Source organism: Loxodonta africana, chromosome 6, assembly GCF_030014295.1.
Source record: "Loxodonta africana isolate mLoxAfr1 chromosome 6, mLoxAfr1.hap2, whole genome shotgun sequence".
Lineage (NCBI taxonomy): Eukaryota > Metazoa > Chordata > Mammalia > Proboscidea > Elephantidae > Loxodonta > Loxodonta africana.
Window position 1 is genome coordinate 67,386,035 of NC_087347.1, and position 15,026 is coordinate 67,401,060.

The following is a 15,026-nucleotide window of genomic DNA, read 5'->3' on the forward strand; positions in this document are numbered from 1 at the left end:
ACAGTTATATACCCCATATGTGTCAAAGATTTAGAAGTTTTGGGGGTATTTGTTTTTAGCTGGCAAAAGCATGGTATTTATGAATAGAGTGGGGTGGTAGAAAAATTGTTGATGTGATAAACCAAACCAAACCCGTTGCCATCAAGTCGCCATCAAAGCTATAGGATGGAGTAATTCTGTAATTGTTACAGAAGCAGACTGCCATATCTTTCTCCCAAGGGGCAGCTGGTGGGTTAGCAGCCCAGTGCTTAACCATTGCACCACCAGGGCTCCTTGGTAATGTGACATCAAGCTGAATTTTGAAATATCAATAGAATGTAGAAGATTACATTCCTCTACTCTTCTATGTAAGCTATCGAACTTACTTCTGGATACTGCAATTTAAAATGCACTAGAGTATGTTTTGACACATTAAACACTAATGACCGAAGACCAGATGAGTTGTGGGATGACATTAAGGACATCATACATGAAGAAAGCAAAAGATCATTAAAAAGAAAGAAAGGCCAAAACGGATGTCATAAGAGACTTTGAAAATTGCTCTTAAGGGCACAGTATCTACACGAATGGAAGAAATGATGAAGTAAAAGAGCTGAACAAAAAATTTAAAAGGGCAGCAAAGGAAGACAAAGAAAAGTATTATAATGAAATGTGCAAAGGCCTGGAGTTAGAAAACCAAAAGGGAAGAACGCGCTTGGTATTTCTCAAGCTGGAAAAACTGATGAAAAAATTCAAGCCTTGAGTTGCTATATTGAAGGATTATATGGGCAAAATATTGAACGACACAGAAAGCATTGAAGAAGATGGAAGAAATACACAGTCATTGTACCAAAAAGAGTTGGTCGACATTCAACCATTTGAGGAGGTAGCATATGGTCAAGAACCAATGGTACTGAAGGAAGAAGTCCAAGCTGCACTGAAGACATTGGCAAAAAACAAGATTCTAGGAACTGACGGAATGTCAACTGAAATATTTCAACAAACAGATACAGTGCTGGAGGTGCTCACTTGTCTATGCCAGGAAATTTGGAAGACAGCTACCTGGCCAACCAACTAGAAGAGATCCATATTTGTACCCATTCCAAAGGAAGGTGATCCAACAGAATGTGGAAATTATCAAACAATATCCTTCATATCACATGGAAGTAAAACTTTGCCAAAGATAATTCACAAATGGTTGCAGCATAGGGAACTGTGAGAAATTGAATCCAGATTCAGAAGGGAACATGGAATGAGGGATATCATTGTTGATGTCAGATAGATCTTGCCTGAAAGCAGAGAATACCAGAAAGATGTTTACCTGTGATTTATTGACTATGCAATGGCATTCAACTGTGTGGATCATAGCCAATTATGGATAACATTGCAAAGAACGGGAATTTCAGAACACTTAACTGTGCTCATGCAGAACCTGTACGCAGACAAAGATGCCGTCGATCAAACAGAACAAGGGAATACTGAGTGGTTTAAAATCAGGAAAGGTGTGCATCAGGGTTGTATCCTTTCACCATACTTATTTAATCTGTATGCTGAGCATATGATCTGAGAAGCCAGGCTCGAAGAATGCAGCATTAGGATTGGTGGAAAACTCATTAACAACCTTCGATATGCACATGACACAACCTTGCTTGCTGAAAGCAAAGAAGACCTAAAGTGCTTGCTGATGCAGATCAAAGACTACAGCCTTCACTATGGATTGAATCTCAACATAAAGAAAACAAAAATCCTCACAACTGGACTAATAAGCAATGTCATACTAAATGAAGAAAATACTGAAGTTGTCAAGGATTATATTTTACTTGGATCCACAATCAATGTCCATGGAAACATCACTAAAGAAATCAAATGATACGTTGCATTGGGCAAATCTGCTCCAAAAGAGGTCTTTATAGTGTTGAAAAGCAAAGATGTCACTTTGAGGACTAAGGTGCACCTGACCTAAGCCATGATCTTTTCAATTGCCTCACATGCATGCAAAAGCTGGACAATGAATAAGGAAGACTGAAGAAGAACTGATGTTTTTGAACCACGGTGTTGGTGAAGAATACCGAACATACCATGCACTGCCAGAAGAATGAATAGGTCTGTCTTGGAAGAAGTACAGCCAGAATGCTTCTTGGAAACGAGGATGGTTGAGCCTTTGTCTCATGTACTTTGGGCATGATATCAGGAGGGACCATTCACTGAAGAAGGACATCATGCTTGGTAAAGCACAGGGTCAGAGAAAAAGAGGAAGACCCTCTCAATGAGATAGACTGACACAGTGCCTGCAATGATGGGCTCAAACATAGCAATGATTACGTGGATGGTGCAGGAACCCGCAGCGTTTTGTTTTGTTGTACACAGCGTTGCCATGAGTCAGAACTGAAGGGACAGCACCTAACAGCAACAACAGAGTAGGTTTAGATGAGAGGAGGAGATGAATGCGGGCATGTGAATGGAGGATAGGCGTGAAAAGACACATAATATGTAAGGGGAATTGAGCTTGTTCCGTACCTAACAAATAGTGCTAGATTCAGATTTAATGAATGCCTTTAGAGCACCAACTATGTGTAAGGCACTGCACTGGGCATTTTAAGTATACTGTATTCATATTTATAACAATAATTTAAGGTGTTATTATTAGTCCCCCTTCTGGAGATAAGCAAATTCATACTTGGGACAGTTTTGTGGCTTGTTCAAGATTACACAGCTAGGAAGTTGCAGAATTGGAATTTGACCCCACCACTTCAGAATCCAAATTCAGTGGCATTTCTACCAATACCACAGCTACCTACCAAATTTTTAGGGAGTTGAATTGCAGTTCATTGAAAGGACTAGTTGTTGTTAGGTGCCATCAAGTCAGTTCTGACTCATAGCGGCCCTGTGTACCACAGAACGAAACACTGCCTGGTCCTGCGCATCCTCACATCCACTGTTATACTTGAGCCCATCGTTGCAGCAGCTGTGTCAATCCTCTTTTTTGATGACTTTACCAAGGATGATGTCCTTCTCTAGAGTCTGGTCCCTCCTGATAACATATCCAAAGTATGTGAGACATAGTCTCACCCTGCTTGCTTCTCAGGGGCATTCCGGCTGTACTTCTTCCAAGACAAGATTTGTTCATTCTTTTTGCAGATCATGGTATATTCAATATTCTTCACCAACACCATAATTCAAAGATACCAATTCTCCTTCAGTCTTACTTATTCATTGTCCAGCTTTCATGTGCATATAAGGTGACTGAAAACATCATGGCTTGGGTCAGCTGCACCTTAGTTTTCAAGGTGACATCTTTGCTTTTTAACACTTTAAAGAGGTCTTTTACAGCAGATTTGCTGAATGCAATGTGTTGTTTGATTTCTTGACTGCTGCTTTCACGGATGTTGATTGTGGATCTAAGTGAAATGAAATCTACTAGGACTAGTCAAAGATTAATATTATTCTAAGGGTGGTTCTCTGACAGTGGAGAGTTCAAGCAAATGCTGGACAGCCACTTTGCAAGGATCTGGTAGTCCCCTCAATTTATACTTATATATAAAAAAGAATGTACTTACCTTAGTGATAAAATATTAAACATGAATGCTAATCATAGAGCCAAACAAACCCAGAAGTAAGGCCTGGTGAATTTAAGTGATTGAGCTAAGTTCATTCAGTAACTATGTGAAAATATAGCACCTTAACTTCATTCTCTAGATTAAGTCTAAGGGTTTTTCTGTTACAAGCAGTTAGCCCTCGTATAGTAACTGGGTAACACAGTGTGGAGCCAGAAGGTATGGAAAGAGAAACGGCAGGGATGTTTTGTGAATTATATAATGGATTGTTTGGCATCCCCTTGCTTTATCAGGATAAGCAAAGAATGTGAGTAGTAGCAGGAGAATGTTTAAAATGATAAGCAGAATTGAATGCCAAGACACAGCAGAGAAAGGAAGCACAGAATGCCATGAAAGGTTAATTGAAGGAAGGCAGGAACTGTGGATCACATTGCTTTTCTCTCTTAGTGAGGAGATGGTCAATACCTATTTATCAGATTGAATAATAACTGTCTCATTTCAACAAATATTTAGAGAGGATCTTCTTTTTGCTGAGCACTGTGCTATGTTCTGAAGAGCCAAAGATGAACTAGAGAAAATCTGTCTTCTCAATGACCTCTCAGAAAGGAAACAGGAAAAAAGAAAGTGCTAAGGATTATCGTAGAGAACAAATAAAAGGTTCAATGAAAGCAGAAAGGAAAGAGTATTTAATTCAGTATAAGTGTGAGGGATGAGAATGCGGGTGTGGAGGAAGGAACGGATGTCAGGGAAGACCCCGAAGAGGAGGTAATGCTAGATCTCTTGAAGAATAAGTTTACGTGGTTAAATGAGGATGGATTTCAGATGGAGGAAAATACTCAAAGTCAAAGCCTGTTGAATCTGTGTGTGATGTGGGTGTGGTAGGAGTCAGAGCTGGAGATGAAGCTAAAGAGGTAGAGGGATCAGATTACCAGGAGCCTGTATACCATGGTGACTAGCTTGGAACTGATTGTCCAGGAGGAGAGTTTCAGAAGGATTTTAAGGAGGGAGTTACCATGTTCAGTTTTGTGTTTTTGGAACATCCTTTGGCAGTCAAATGAAGAATTGTTGTTAGCTGCCAGTCGAGTTCATTGGTACTCACAGAGACCCCATGAATGCAGAGTAGAACTGCTCTACAGAGTTTTCAAGGCTGTGACCCTTTGGAAGCAGATTGCCAGGCTTGTTTTCTGAGGCATCTCTGGGTGGGTTTGAACAGCAATCACATGCTTAACCATTTGCACCACCCAGGGATTGCTATGGAGCAGGAAGTAGTGAGAACAGAAGAGGAAGTGAAATTAGAAAGACTTGGCCTAAAGAGTAACAAAGAGGTTTAAGTAGTGGAGACAAATTATTTATCACAGAATGAAGAGGAAGAATTCATCCATGGGATTTTAAATCCGAGAACTTCAGTAGAAAGAGATTTGGTTGCCCAGTTGTTGGAATGGCAAGATTTTGTCAATGGAATTAGGTGATACTGAAGTGAGTTACAGAGTGAGTAATATGGAAGTCCCCAGATGGGAACCACATGGTAGTAAACTTGTGGGTATTAGTCGATGACTCTTCTACCTGAATTCAGGAAATGACATAAAAATTATTTGCGCAATAAAATGAGGGCTTTGAAGTCAGTACATTTGGAGAAAAATAACTGGCGTTGGAGAAGCCGGGAAATAACCATTACTAGAGGGCCATTTGTGGATTAAATTTGCATTGTCCAATGGAAAGACTCTCAAAGAAAAACACATGCCCTAAACAGGGGCAGATTAACCAAGAAACAAGGTTAGTAAGTAAACACGTTAGTAAATACAATTAAACCCGTGTGTACCTTGCTTACTGGTTAATCCGCCCTTGGCCCTAAAACAAGCCTTTCCTCACTGCAACCCTTTCCCCTCCAGCTGCCTTCACCATTCAGCCACACCACAGGCTGTAGGGGAAACACCTCTCCTGGCATCTCTTAGCTGTGGGTATTTGGGGCCAGGGGAATCCCAACAAAAGGAGGATGAGGATGTCAGAATTTCGAGAATCTCGGAGATCATATATTCTAATCTACATATTCCAGGATGAAGACAGAGAACCCAAATGCCTTGCCAAGGTGTCAGGTAGCGAGGTTATTAAACCCAGACTTCCTAACTCTAGGTCCCGTGCTCCTTCCACTAACCCACACAGCCTCTCCAGCTGGGAAGCTAGAAGCTCGGGGAGTGGTGGGCACCGCAGGGTCCGCCCCGGTGAGTCGGAGGCCCCCTCGTTGCCCAGCCTCCCGCTCCCTGCTGGGTGGAACTCCCCGCCCCACAGCCTTCCCGCGCCGGGTGGGGCCGCTCGCTGTCGCCACCCGGGCACGCGCTGGGTCGCGCGGACTCGGGTCGAACAGCGGTGCCGGGAGGTCGTGGGGCCGCCCCCCGCCTGACGCACAGAGTGGCCGGGACGCGATTTGCCGCGAGTGACTGGAGCTGCCGCCGCCGCCGCCGCCGCTCGGGCCCGCTCCGCCCCCAGCCCGCCTTCCTCCCGCCTCGCCCTCCGCCTCCGCCCGCGCCTCGCTCACGTCCCCGCGTCCTCCCCAGCGCCCCGGAGCCGCCGGCCGCCAGCGTCAGCGCCAGCCAGGTGAGTGTGGCCTCCGGGCGGCCCGGGCGGGGAGCACGCAGGCCCCGCGGCCGAGCGGCGAGCTCTGGCCGGTGGAGGCGGCGGCGGCGGCGGCGCTTCGTGCTTTCTTCTCCGGCGCGGGCCGCGGCGCGGCGGGACCGTGCGGCTGTGGGAGGGGCGCCCCCTCCCTGCCGCCTCCACCGCCGCCGAGGCCGCAGACAAAGCGCTGGAGGTGGGAGGCCCGCGGGCAGACCCTGCCTCCCTCCGCGCCGCCTGCCGGGCCCGGCTCCCGCCCGCAAACCCTCGGCCGCTCTTGTCTCCCCTCCTGTGCGTCCTTGTCCATTTTTGGGTGAAAGGAACCCGAAACGTGCAACAGGTTTGGGCGTTAATCCTTATTTTCCGGCCGGTCTCGTCCTCCGGGCGTCCAGGGAACAGATGTGCCCGGCTGCTGGGCGAGTCAACCCAGTGGCTGGTTCCTTTGTGTGGCCGGTGACCAGCCTTGTCCGGTGGGTGGGGGGTGCCGCTTTGTAACCCCCGGACTGCGCCGAGGCTCCTGGACGCCTCTCCCGTCCCCCGGGTTTGGCTTCTTCCGGGCCTGCAGGATAACATCCCTACAGCCTTTGGAAGAGTCAAAAGGGGAGGGAGAGAGCGGGTTGGCAAAGATTCGTTGTTCTGTATTTGCTTTATTTAAAGTATATTTTAGGCACATTGATTTAGGGCAGTCAGATCGGCTCTGGAGGGTACGAGTGGGATTTGACCCTCGGGTGCACGGTTTGGACTTGCTGCTGCCGTGACAGCACCCGCGGTTCTCTTGGTGGTTTGACATCTTCCTGTCACACAGACATCACCCTAGAACTTGGAGTGCTGTTAAGGGAGTACTTACTCGGATAGCAGCTGTTTGACAGGTCACCTTTGTCTGTGGCAACCATACCCACCATACATCCCAGCCTATATAGGTTGGCAACTCCTCAAATTAGAATTCCCACTCAGAATATCCCCATGTTGGAAAATCTTAATCTGTATGGTTTTCTTTGGCATGAAAAGCCTTTTCTTAGGTGTGAGAAACTCCCTCCCCAGCCTTGGGAAGAATACCTAATATAGAACAATTTATCTTTGTTTACATACCTTGGGTCATGCTGATACCTAGCTGTTTTCACTGGTATGCTATTTTAGCACAACAATACTAAATGGGAGGAAGATATTCTCTTTTTGCTTTGAGCAATAAAATACTTCTTTGTTCTGGTACCAGGAAGCCTTTATACAAAATACTTTGTGTGGTCAGAAGTTGGTGACTGTCTTTACTGTATGGCCAAATACATGAAAAAATCCCCAAAGGACTTAGAAAGCATTACACAACTTTATAGGATTGTTTTTATACCCCAAATAACAGGAAATCGTTTTACCATTGACATCTGAAAACTAAATGTCCGCTAATTAAGAAACAGAAAATAATTATATTTGACCTCTTTTTAATGCCCTGCATGAGGACTCCTTGAAGCTCTTTCTGCTCCCTAAAAACAAACTCAGAATTAATAAGAACATTTCTTTTGAAGAAATAAAATTATACCAGATTAATCTGATTTATAGAATATTTCTTCTGGCATAATTAGTAGTTTTACTTTACTAAAAATACAAGTAATCTGTGTAACATGTAACTTTTCAGAGACAAGCAACAGGAGACATTGTCTTCTACAAATATGGATCTATAGGGAAGTCTTTTGAGAAAAATATTTTCCAGTGGAAAGTCCCAGAAACTTAAATCTCCATAATAGTTTTCTTTCATTGAGGTATAGAATTCATATACCATGAAATTTATGCTTTTAAAGTGTACAGGTCTGTGGTTTTAGTGTAGTCAGAGGTTGGGTACTTCTTCCAAAACATTTTCCCCATCCCAAAAAGAAACTATAACCCATAGCAGTCTACTCCCTTGTCTTGCCTCCCCCTAGCACTTGGCAGCCATTAATCTACTTTCTGTCTATGGATTTGCCTATTCTGAACATTTCATATAAATGGGATCGTACAATATGTGGCCTTTCACATTTTGCTTCTTTCACTTAGCGTAATATTTTTAAGGTTCATCCGTATTGTACATGAATCAGTGCTTCATTCCTTTTTATTGCCAGATAATATTGCATTTTAGGTATATACCACATTTTGTTTATCCATTCATCAGTTGATGGACATTGGGTTGTTTCCGCTTTTTGTCTATTAAGAATAATGCTTCCGTGAACGCTTGTGTACAAGTTTTTGGGTGGACATATATTTTCAGTTTCCTAGGGTATATGCCTAGGAGTAGAATTGCTGGGCCGTGTAGTAAATCTATGTTTAATTTTTTGAGAAAAAGAAAACCGCCAAACTGTTTTCCACAGCATTTGCACCATTTTAAATTCCCGCTAGCAGTACATGAGGGTTCCAATTTCTCTGTATCCTCACCAACACTGTGTTTTTTCTTTATTTTGATAATAGCAATCCTAGTAGGTGTGAAGTGGTATCTCATTGTGGTTTTGAGTTGCATTTCCCTAGTGGCTAATGATGTTGAGTGCCTTTCCATTTTCTTTTTGGCTATTTGCATATCTTCTTTGGACAAATGTTTATTCAATCTGTAAGTGTTTAGGAAACCCTGGTTGCATAGTGGTTAAGTGCTACCTCTGTTAACCAAGAGGTCAGCAGTTTGAATCTGCTGGCCGCTTCTTGGAAACTCTATGGGGCAGCTCTACTCTGTCTTATAGGGTTGCTATGAGTCGGAATTGACTCGATGGCAGTGAGTTTGTTTTTTTTTTTGTTTGTTTGCTAAGTGTTTATGTTTTTTACATGTATTTTCTCCTTTAATCTTTAAAATAATCCTGTAAGGTAGGTTTGTCCCTATTTTACTATGAGGAAACTGAGTACAAAGAGGTTAAATAACTTGCTTGTTTTTTAACCTTACGGAGTTAGTCAGAGACAGGGTCTGTATACAGTGAACTCAGGTGTTTAGAACACTCCTTACTCTCTGCGTTCTTTCCACTTCATGAAGCATACAGAAGTTAAACCATGTTTGTGAATTTGGTTGGCTAGTTAGTGACAAAGTGGGAAGTAAAAAAGTAACCAAACCAAGCAGCAGCGACAGAAAAGCAGGTATTGGGGACCTAGGCCAACATTGCATCATATTCACCAGATTTTGTTACGCTTTTCCAAATAACTCTTGATTTTGTTCAACACTAATGAGTTTGGTGTTATTTATTTCCAGTGGGGCAACAGCGCAAGTAAACCAAGTAACAGCTTCTTAGTGGTGTAGCTGATTCTAGAACCAATCCACTGTTCACTCTGAGCCGTTGTGCTTTCTATTCCCCTGAGGCTGACATACCCTCCCCCCGCCCCATTAGTTTATTCCCTCTCATTGTAAAAGAATTCAACAATTTCACATTTTTGAGAAAAATTATTTTTCTGGGTTAAGCTGAAATTTTACTTTGAAGGAGGTGGTCTGCCAGATTCATTTTGAAGTGCAGGATTACTAAGGTACACATTTCAGTTTTCTTGTACTGCTCTGTATCAGACATAGTAGGTAATGGAAAATTGTCAGCTCTTCAGAGGCTAGGTAGAGACCACATGTTATTTATTCATCATTGTATGTCCGTTGTCCAGCATAGTGCCTGACACACAATGATTACAAATGAATACAGTTTTTTTAGAAAACTGACTAAAAATTATGTTACTCTTTTTTTAGAGTAAAGGGAGTACAAATTGCAGAAAAAGGAAGTATTTTTATCCCTGACATATGATCTAAAAAATAATAAATGATAAAAAATTAGATTTTAACTTAAAGCTCAACATTGTATCTTTGGTTTAAGAATTATGAGTGGCAGTAACTGTTTGATTTGGGGCCTAAAAAACAAGCTCTGAGTACCTTGTGACTGGGCACATCTTTGTTTTCCAAGTGCTTAGTTCAGTGCCCTATGCATAGGAATTGTACCCTAAGTGTTTCTGAAATGAATGACGACCAGTGAGTTAATAAAGGAATTCATTTTAGTTATAACAAGCCCTGGTGGTATAGCGGTTAAGAGCTATGGCTGGTAACCAAAAGGTTGGCAGTTCAAATCCACCAGGTGCTCCTTGGAAACCCTATGGGGCAGTTCTACTCTGTCCTCGATGGTCGCTGTGAGTCAGAATAGACTTGATGGCATCGGGTTTGTTTTTTTTTTTTTTTTAATAACAAACCCTAGTGGTGCAATGGTTAAGCTTTTGGCTGCTAACCAAAAGGTTGGCAGTGTGAATCCACCAGACATTTCCTTGGAAACCCTATGGGGCAGTTCTACTTTGTCTTATAGGGATCGCTATGAGTCAGAATCAACTTTAAGCAGTGAGGAGATACAGCAAATGAATATTTAGGCAGTGGTTTTCATTTATGTATTTTGTCAAGCCCAATACAGGTTAATTATAAAAATTTAAAGAATACATGAACATAGAGAGTAAAAGCTGGAGATCCCCTTTTGCTTCTTTTTCCCTTCTCTTTCTTCAGCCTCAACCCCATTTCTGTCCCACATAACCACTATTAACAGTTTAGCGGTTACATTTACAGACCTGTATCTTTGCACGTATGTGTGTGTGTAGGTACAATTATGCATTTATGTACATACATGCAATTACATTCATGGTGATTTTTCTTTCACAGATGGGATTATACTGTATGTATTTCTTTTTCTCTTAAATGTGTTATTTAAGACATGCATCTATATTCACAAATGATAAACATAATATTTGTTTGTTTTTAGTTTGCCAGCCCTATTTGATTTTGGTGTCAGGATTAAGCCAGCCTCCAGGAAAGAATTAAGAACCGTTCCATTTTTTTCTGTGCTCTGCAACAGTTTAAAATGTCTTGCCCTTGCCCTTCTTTTATTAGAAATCACCTGATAGCTTTGGGGGAGGGAAGAGATGTGAAATGACCTTTTCATTTTTTACTGTTCTATCAAATTTTAACCCCTATTTTCTATTGCAAATGAATAAATAAAACAGTTTATACAGGAGTGCTTGGGCTTTTTGCTGAGCGAGACCCAAGGCAGAATCCTACACTTCTACTTACTAGTTGTGTAATGTTTTGGCAAGTTACTTACCCTCTCCAGACTTCTGTTTCTTCATCTGTAAAATTGCAATAATTCCTACCTCACAGGAACCTGGAAAGTAATAGATTGAATTTATATGTGGAAAGCCTTAGTATAATACAGAAAGCTCTCTAGCTGTAGCTAAGAAAAATGAAAAAAAATAATAATTTTTTTGAAATTGTAACATGCTACTCAAATGTAAATTTGTCATATTTATTATAATTATGTGCCTTAGCCTAATAGGAACAGATTTAAGGAGAAGGATGTTGGAGCTAGAGAGGATTTCCACTAAGGTGGAAGGATTGATAAAAATTTCCAGGCCATTTAGAATTTAATTTTGGTAGACAGAGGTTTCTAAATACCTGCACCCATTTGAGGCAGGATAGTTGGGTCGAGCAGTGGAGTAAACAGACCTGGATTAATCTTTCATTAGCCGGTGACATCGGACAAGTTAATTTCTCTCAGTAAAATCAGTTAACATCTACTTATAGGGTTGTTGATGTTAGGTGCTGTTGAGTCCATTTTGACTCATAGTGACCCCATAGGGTTTTTTAGGGTGTGACCTTTACGGAAGCAGATTGTCAGGTCTTTCTCCTGTGGAGCTGCTGGGTAGGTTGAAACAACCAACCTTTTGGTTAGCAACCGAGCACTTAACCATTTGCATCACGAGGGTACCTTCTTTATAGGGTAGCTGTGAGAAAAGAGGAAACCGTGGTGGCGTAGTGGTTAAGTGCTACAGCTGCTAACCAAGAGGTCAGCAGTTCAGATCCGCCAGGCACGCCTTGGAAACTATGGAGCAGCTCTCCTTTGTCCCGTAGGGTCGCTATGAGTCGGAATTGACTCAATGGCGTTGGGTTTGGGGTTTTTTTGGTATGGGAAAAGAGAGGAGCCTTGGTGGTGCAATGGTTAAGCATTTGGCGGCTAACCAAAAGTTCAGCAGTTTGAACCCACCAGTGGCTCTCTTGGAGAAAAGACTTGGCAATCTGCTCTCATAAAGATAACAGCCTAGGATACCCTATGGGGCAGTTCTGCTTTGTCCTATAGAGTCACTATGAGTTGGAATTCACTCCAGGGCATACAACAGCAACGTGAGAAAAGAGATTAGTATAGTGCCTGGCATGTAGCAGGTGTTCAAATTGTTAATTTTCTTTCCTTGCACGTAATGAGTACCAGCAGTTCCAAACATGAAGTCCTGCTATTTTAAGGCTACTTGTTATAATGGAAAGAGCATTCGACCCTAAGTCAAAGTTTTATTCTGTGTTTTTTATACTTAGTATCCATTGGCCTTGGACAGGTCACCTAACTGCTGAGATCCTTCTGTTTGTTTCCTTACCTATAAAAAAAACAAAACAAAACATGATAACTAATACTTACTGAGGACCTGTTTATGTGCATTTACTAGGCAGTGTACTCATTAATTCTCCTAGTAATCCTATCATACAGAGATGATTGTCATTTTCCTTTTTATAGATGAAGAAACAAAGGCACAGGGATTGGATTTTCCAAGCTCCACTTGGTGGACACCTCAGTCCTATCCATGGTCTTTCACTCATTACAACTGTCACCTCATGGGAATAATAGGGTGTGTTCCTGCATACTGGCAATACTAAATAAGGAGTGTGTTGTAAACTGGAATACTAAGTGTATAAAAAAGAAAACCATTTTAAAATGAGACTAGTTATTTATTAACAATTTCCATTAATAAAATACAAATAGAGAATTGTTATTGTGTTCTAAGACCTATGCTTAAGAGTAGTAATTTAAGATTTTTAAATACTTTGTTACTTTGTGTTGTGCATGATCGTTTTGCCTAAATAACTTTATTACTTGGTCTTCATTGCATTTCCAATTTGAGTAGGTAAAGGAGCAGTGGGTAGGTAGTGATCATAAAAGGAAATATAAGCTTGTTTGTGTGTGTGTATATGTGTGTGTGTGTGTAGGTAGTGATCATAAAAGGAAATATAAGCTTGTTTGAGTGTGTGTGTGCGTGTGTGTGTGTTGTAAGCCAGGAAGTACAGTTTTCTAGCCATTTGGCGTTTGCAGAAACTGCAGATTCTTGGAAAGGAGTTGAGGAAATCTGCATTATAATTCATTGTCTTCTAATGGATTTGCAGAGTAGTTTAAAAAATGAACCTGCCTTTGTCAGCTGGTTTGTAAAGAGCTATTGATTACATTCTTGAAAGACAGTAATATTGCCTTACCTTTGATAGGCATTGCCAGAACTTTTGCTTATGGGCTTCATTTTGTTTGATGAAATTCAGTGGTATTGATTTTGGTATCTTTGCAAGCCTTGTGCTAGTTATATGCAAAACAAAAAATGCTGTTGGGATGTCAGAAATTAAATTGTGACTCAGAATAGAAGGTTTAGAAATTCAGTCTATTGAGGTTTCAGTTAGAATTTTTACTGTGTTGTATAGGGGTGGGAATTCCTATGTTTAGGTTAGAGAATTTTGATCAGAGTAGGCTTGAATTGCGCTATGCAGATACTTTAATTGAATACTTTTTTTGTTGCAGAATACACAACATATAGGGAGGGATGTATAAGAGTTAGATATGGTTCTTGTCTTCAAAGAGTTTATAATGTAGTTAGGGAGGCACAGAAGGAGGAAACAAAGTGAAAAGGCAGAGGGCTCTTAACGCTTATGCCTTCTTTTTGTTAAGTCAGTGTTATTGAATTGGGTTTTGGTAGGATGCCATAGCTCTCTCCTAAGGGACACTATCAGAAACAACCCAATTCTTTGAAAACTGGAAGTTGTGTATCTTGTATACCCTATTCATTATATACTGTTCTCTTTCCCTTTTAAAAATTACTGTCTGATCTGAGTACCAAGTACTTGGTATTTCCACTCCTGACTACTTTTGTTTTCCTCCTGGCTTGTGGATTGTGTTTTCCTTTTTGTAATGGTTACTAGAAAACGAGAGCCAGATTTGTGGTCTATCCGAGAGCAGGCATATAGGTTTTTTTATGTACATTTTTTAGCCTTGTGTGTGGCACCACTTTTGTATTCTTTTTTTATTCTTTTACTTTAATCTTTAATTTATTAACTTTTTATAGTTCAAGTATTATAAGTCTCATAAAGCCTTTTAAGAACAAAATGGGATATATATATTTCCAAAGGGCAGCTGCTGGATTCAAGTTGCAGACCTTTTGGGTTGCCACCAAACTCTTAACCCCTATGCCACCAGGGCTCTGGAAACTGCGGGGCAGCTCTGGTCTGTTCTATGAGTCGGAATCGACTTGACGGCAGTGGGTTTGATGTGTGTATATGTATATATATATTTCATCTATGAAATCTATGGAGGAACATATCAAGGCAAACAGGTTAATACAATAGAGACCAGATATAACAAATAGGTTTCATTTCATGGTCCAGCTCTGATTGATAATGGTGGCTGCCAGGAATACTGCATCGCAAGGTAGTTTGAGACAGCATCTGGATTTAGTGCGTAAAGGTACTGTTATTGTTGAACAATATTTGTTGCTGTTATGGGTAGGAATAGTGATGGCATGAGTGCCTGTGTTTGCCATCCATCGTATAGACAAAATATGTAGGATGCTGAGTGGCGCAACAGGTGCGTGACTTTTAAATTCAGAGCTAAGTGTTGCAGCGAGAGATGTAGATTTGGGGAAGTACTGAAAAAAGCAGGTGACTTATTAAAGCTGGAAGTCAGATTGGTTCAGCTAGAATAGAACTTCTGTAGGGCATTAAGGAGAAACGAGATTGGTGGAAAAGATGAGGAAAGGGGTGTGGGAGGCCTTGACTGATGGAGGAGATTAGTTTTCTTAATTTCCTAAAATTTTCTCTTATTAATCTCCTACGTTATTTCCACTGCCTTTGCTTTAGTT

At 41.3% G+C, this 15,026-nt stretch overlaps 1 protein-coding gene across 2 annotated transcripts in view; it reads left to right on the top strand.

Annotated features, from left to right (window-relative positions):
• Window positions 1-6,037: 6,037 nt before the first annotated feature.
• The window catches only part of SESTD1 (SEC14 and spectrin domain containing 1), a 129,060-nt gene continuing 120,071 nt past the window's right edge, over window positions 6,038-15,026 (top strand). Inside the window, exon 1 of one of the 2 annotated variants that reach the window (XM_010602795.2) lies at window positions 6,038-6,125. The gene's annotated coding sequence lies outside the window, so the exon portion shown is untranslated. Of the gene's footprint in view, window positions 6,126-6,345; window positions 6,481-15,026 lie in introns of those variants that run through there. The other variant, XM_010602796.3, reaches the window with a different exon arrangement.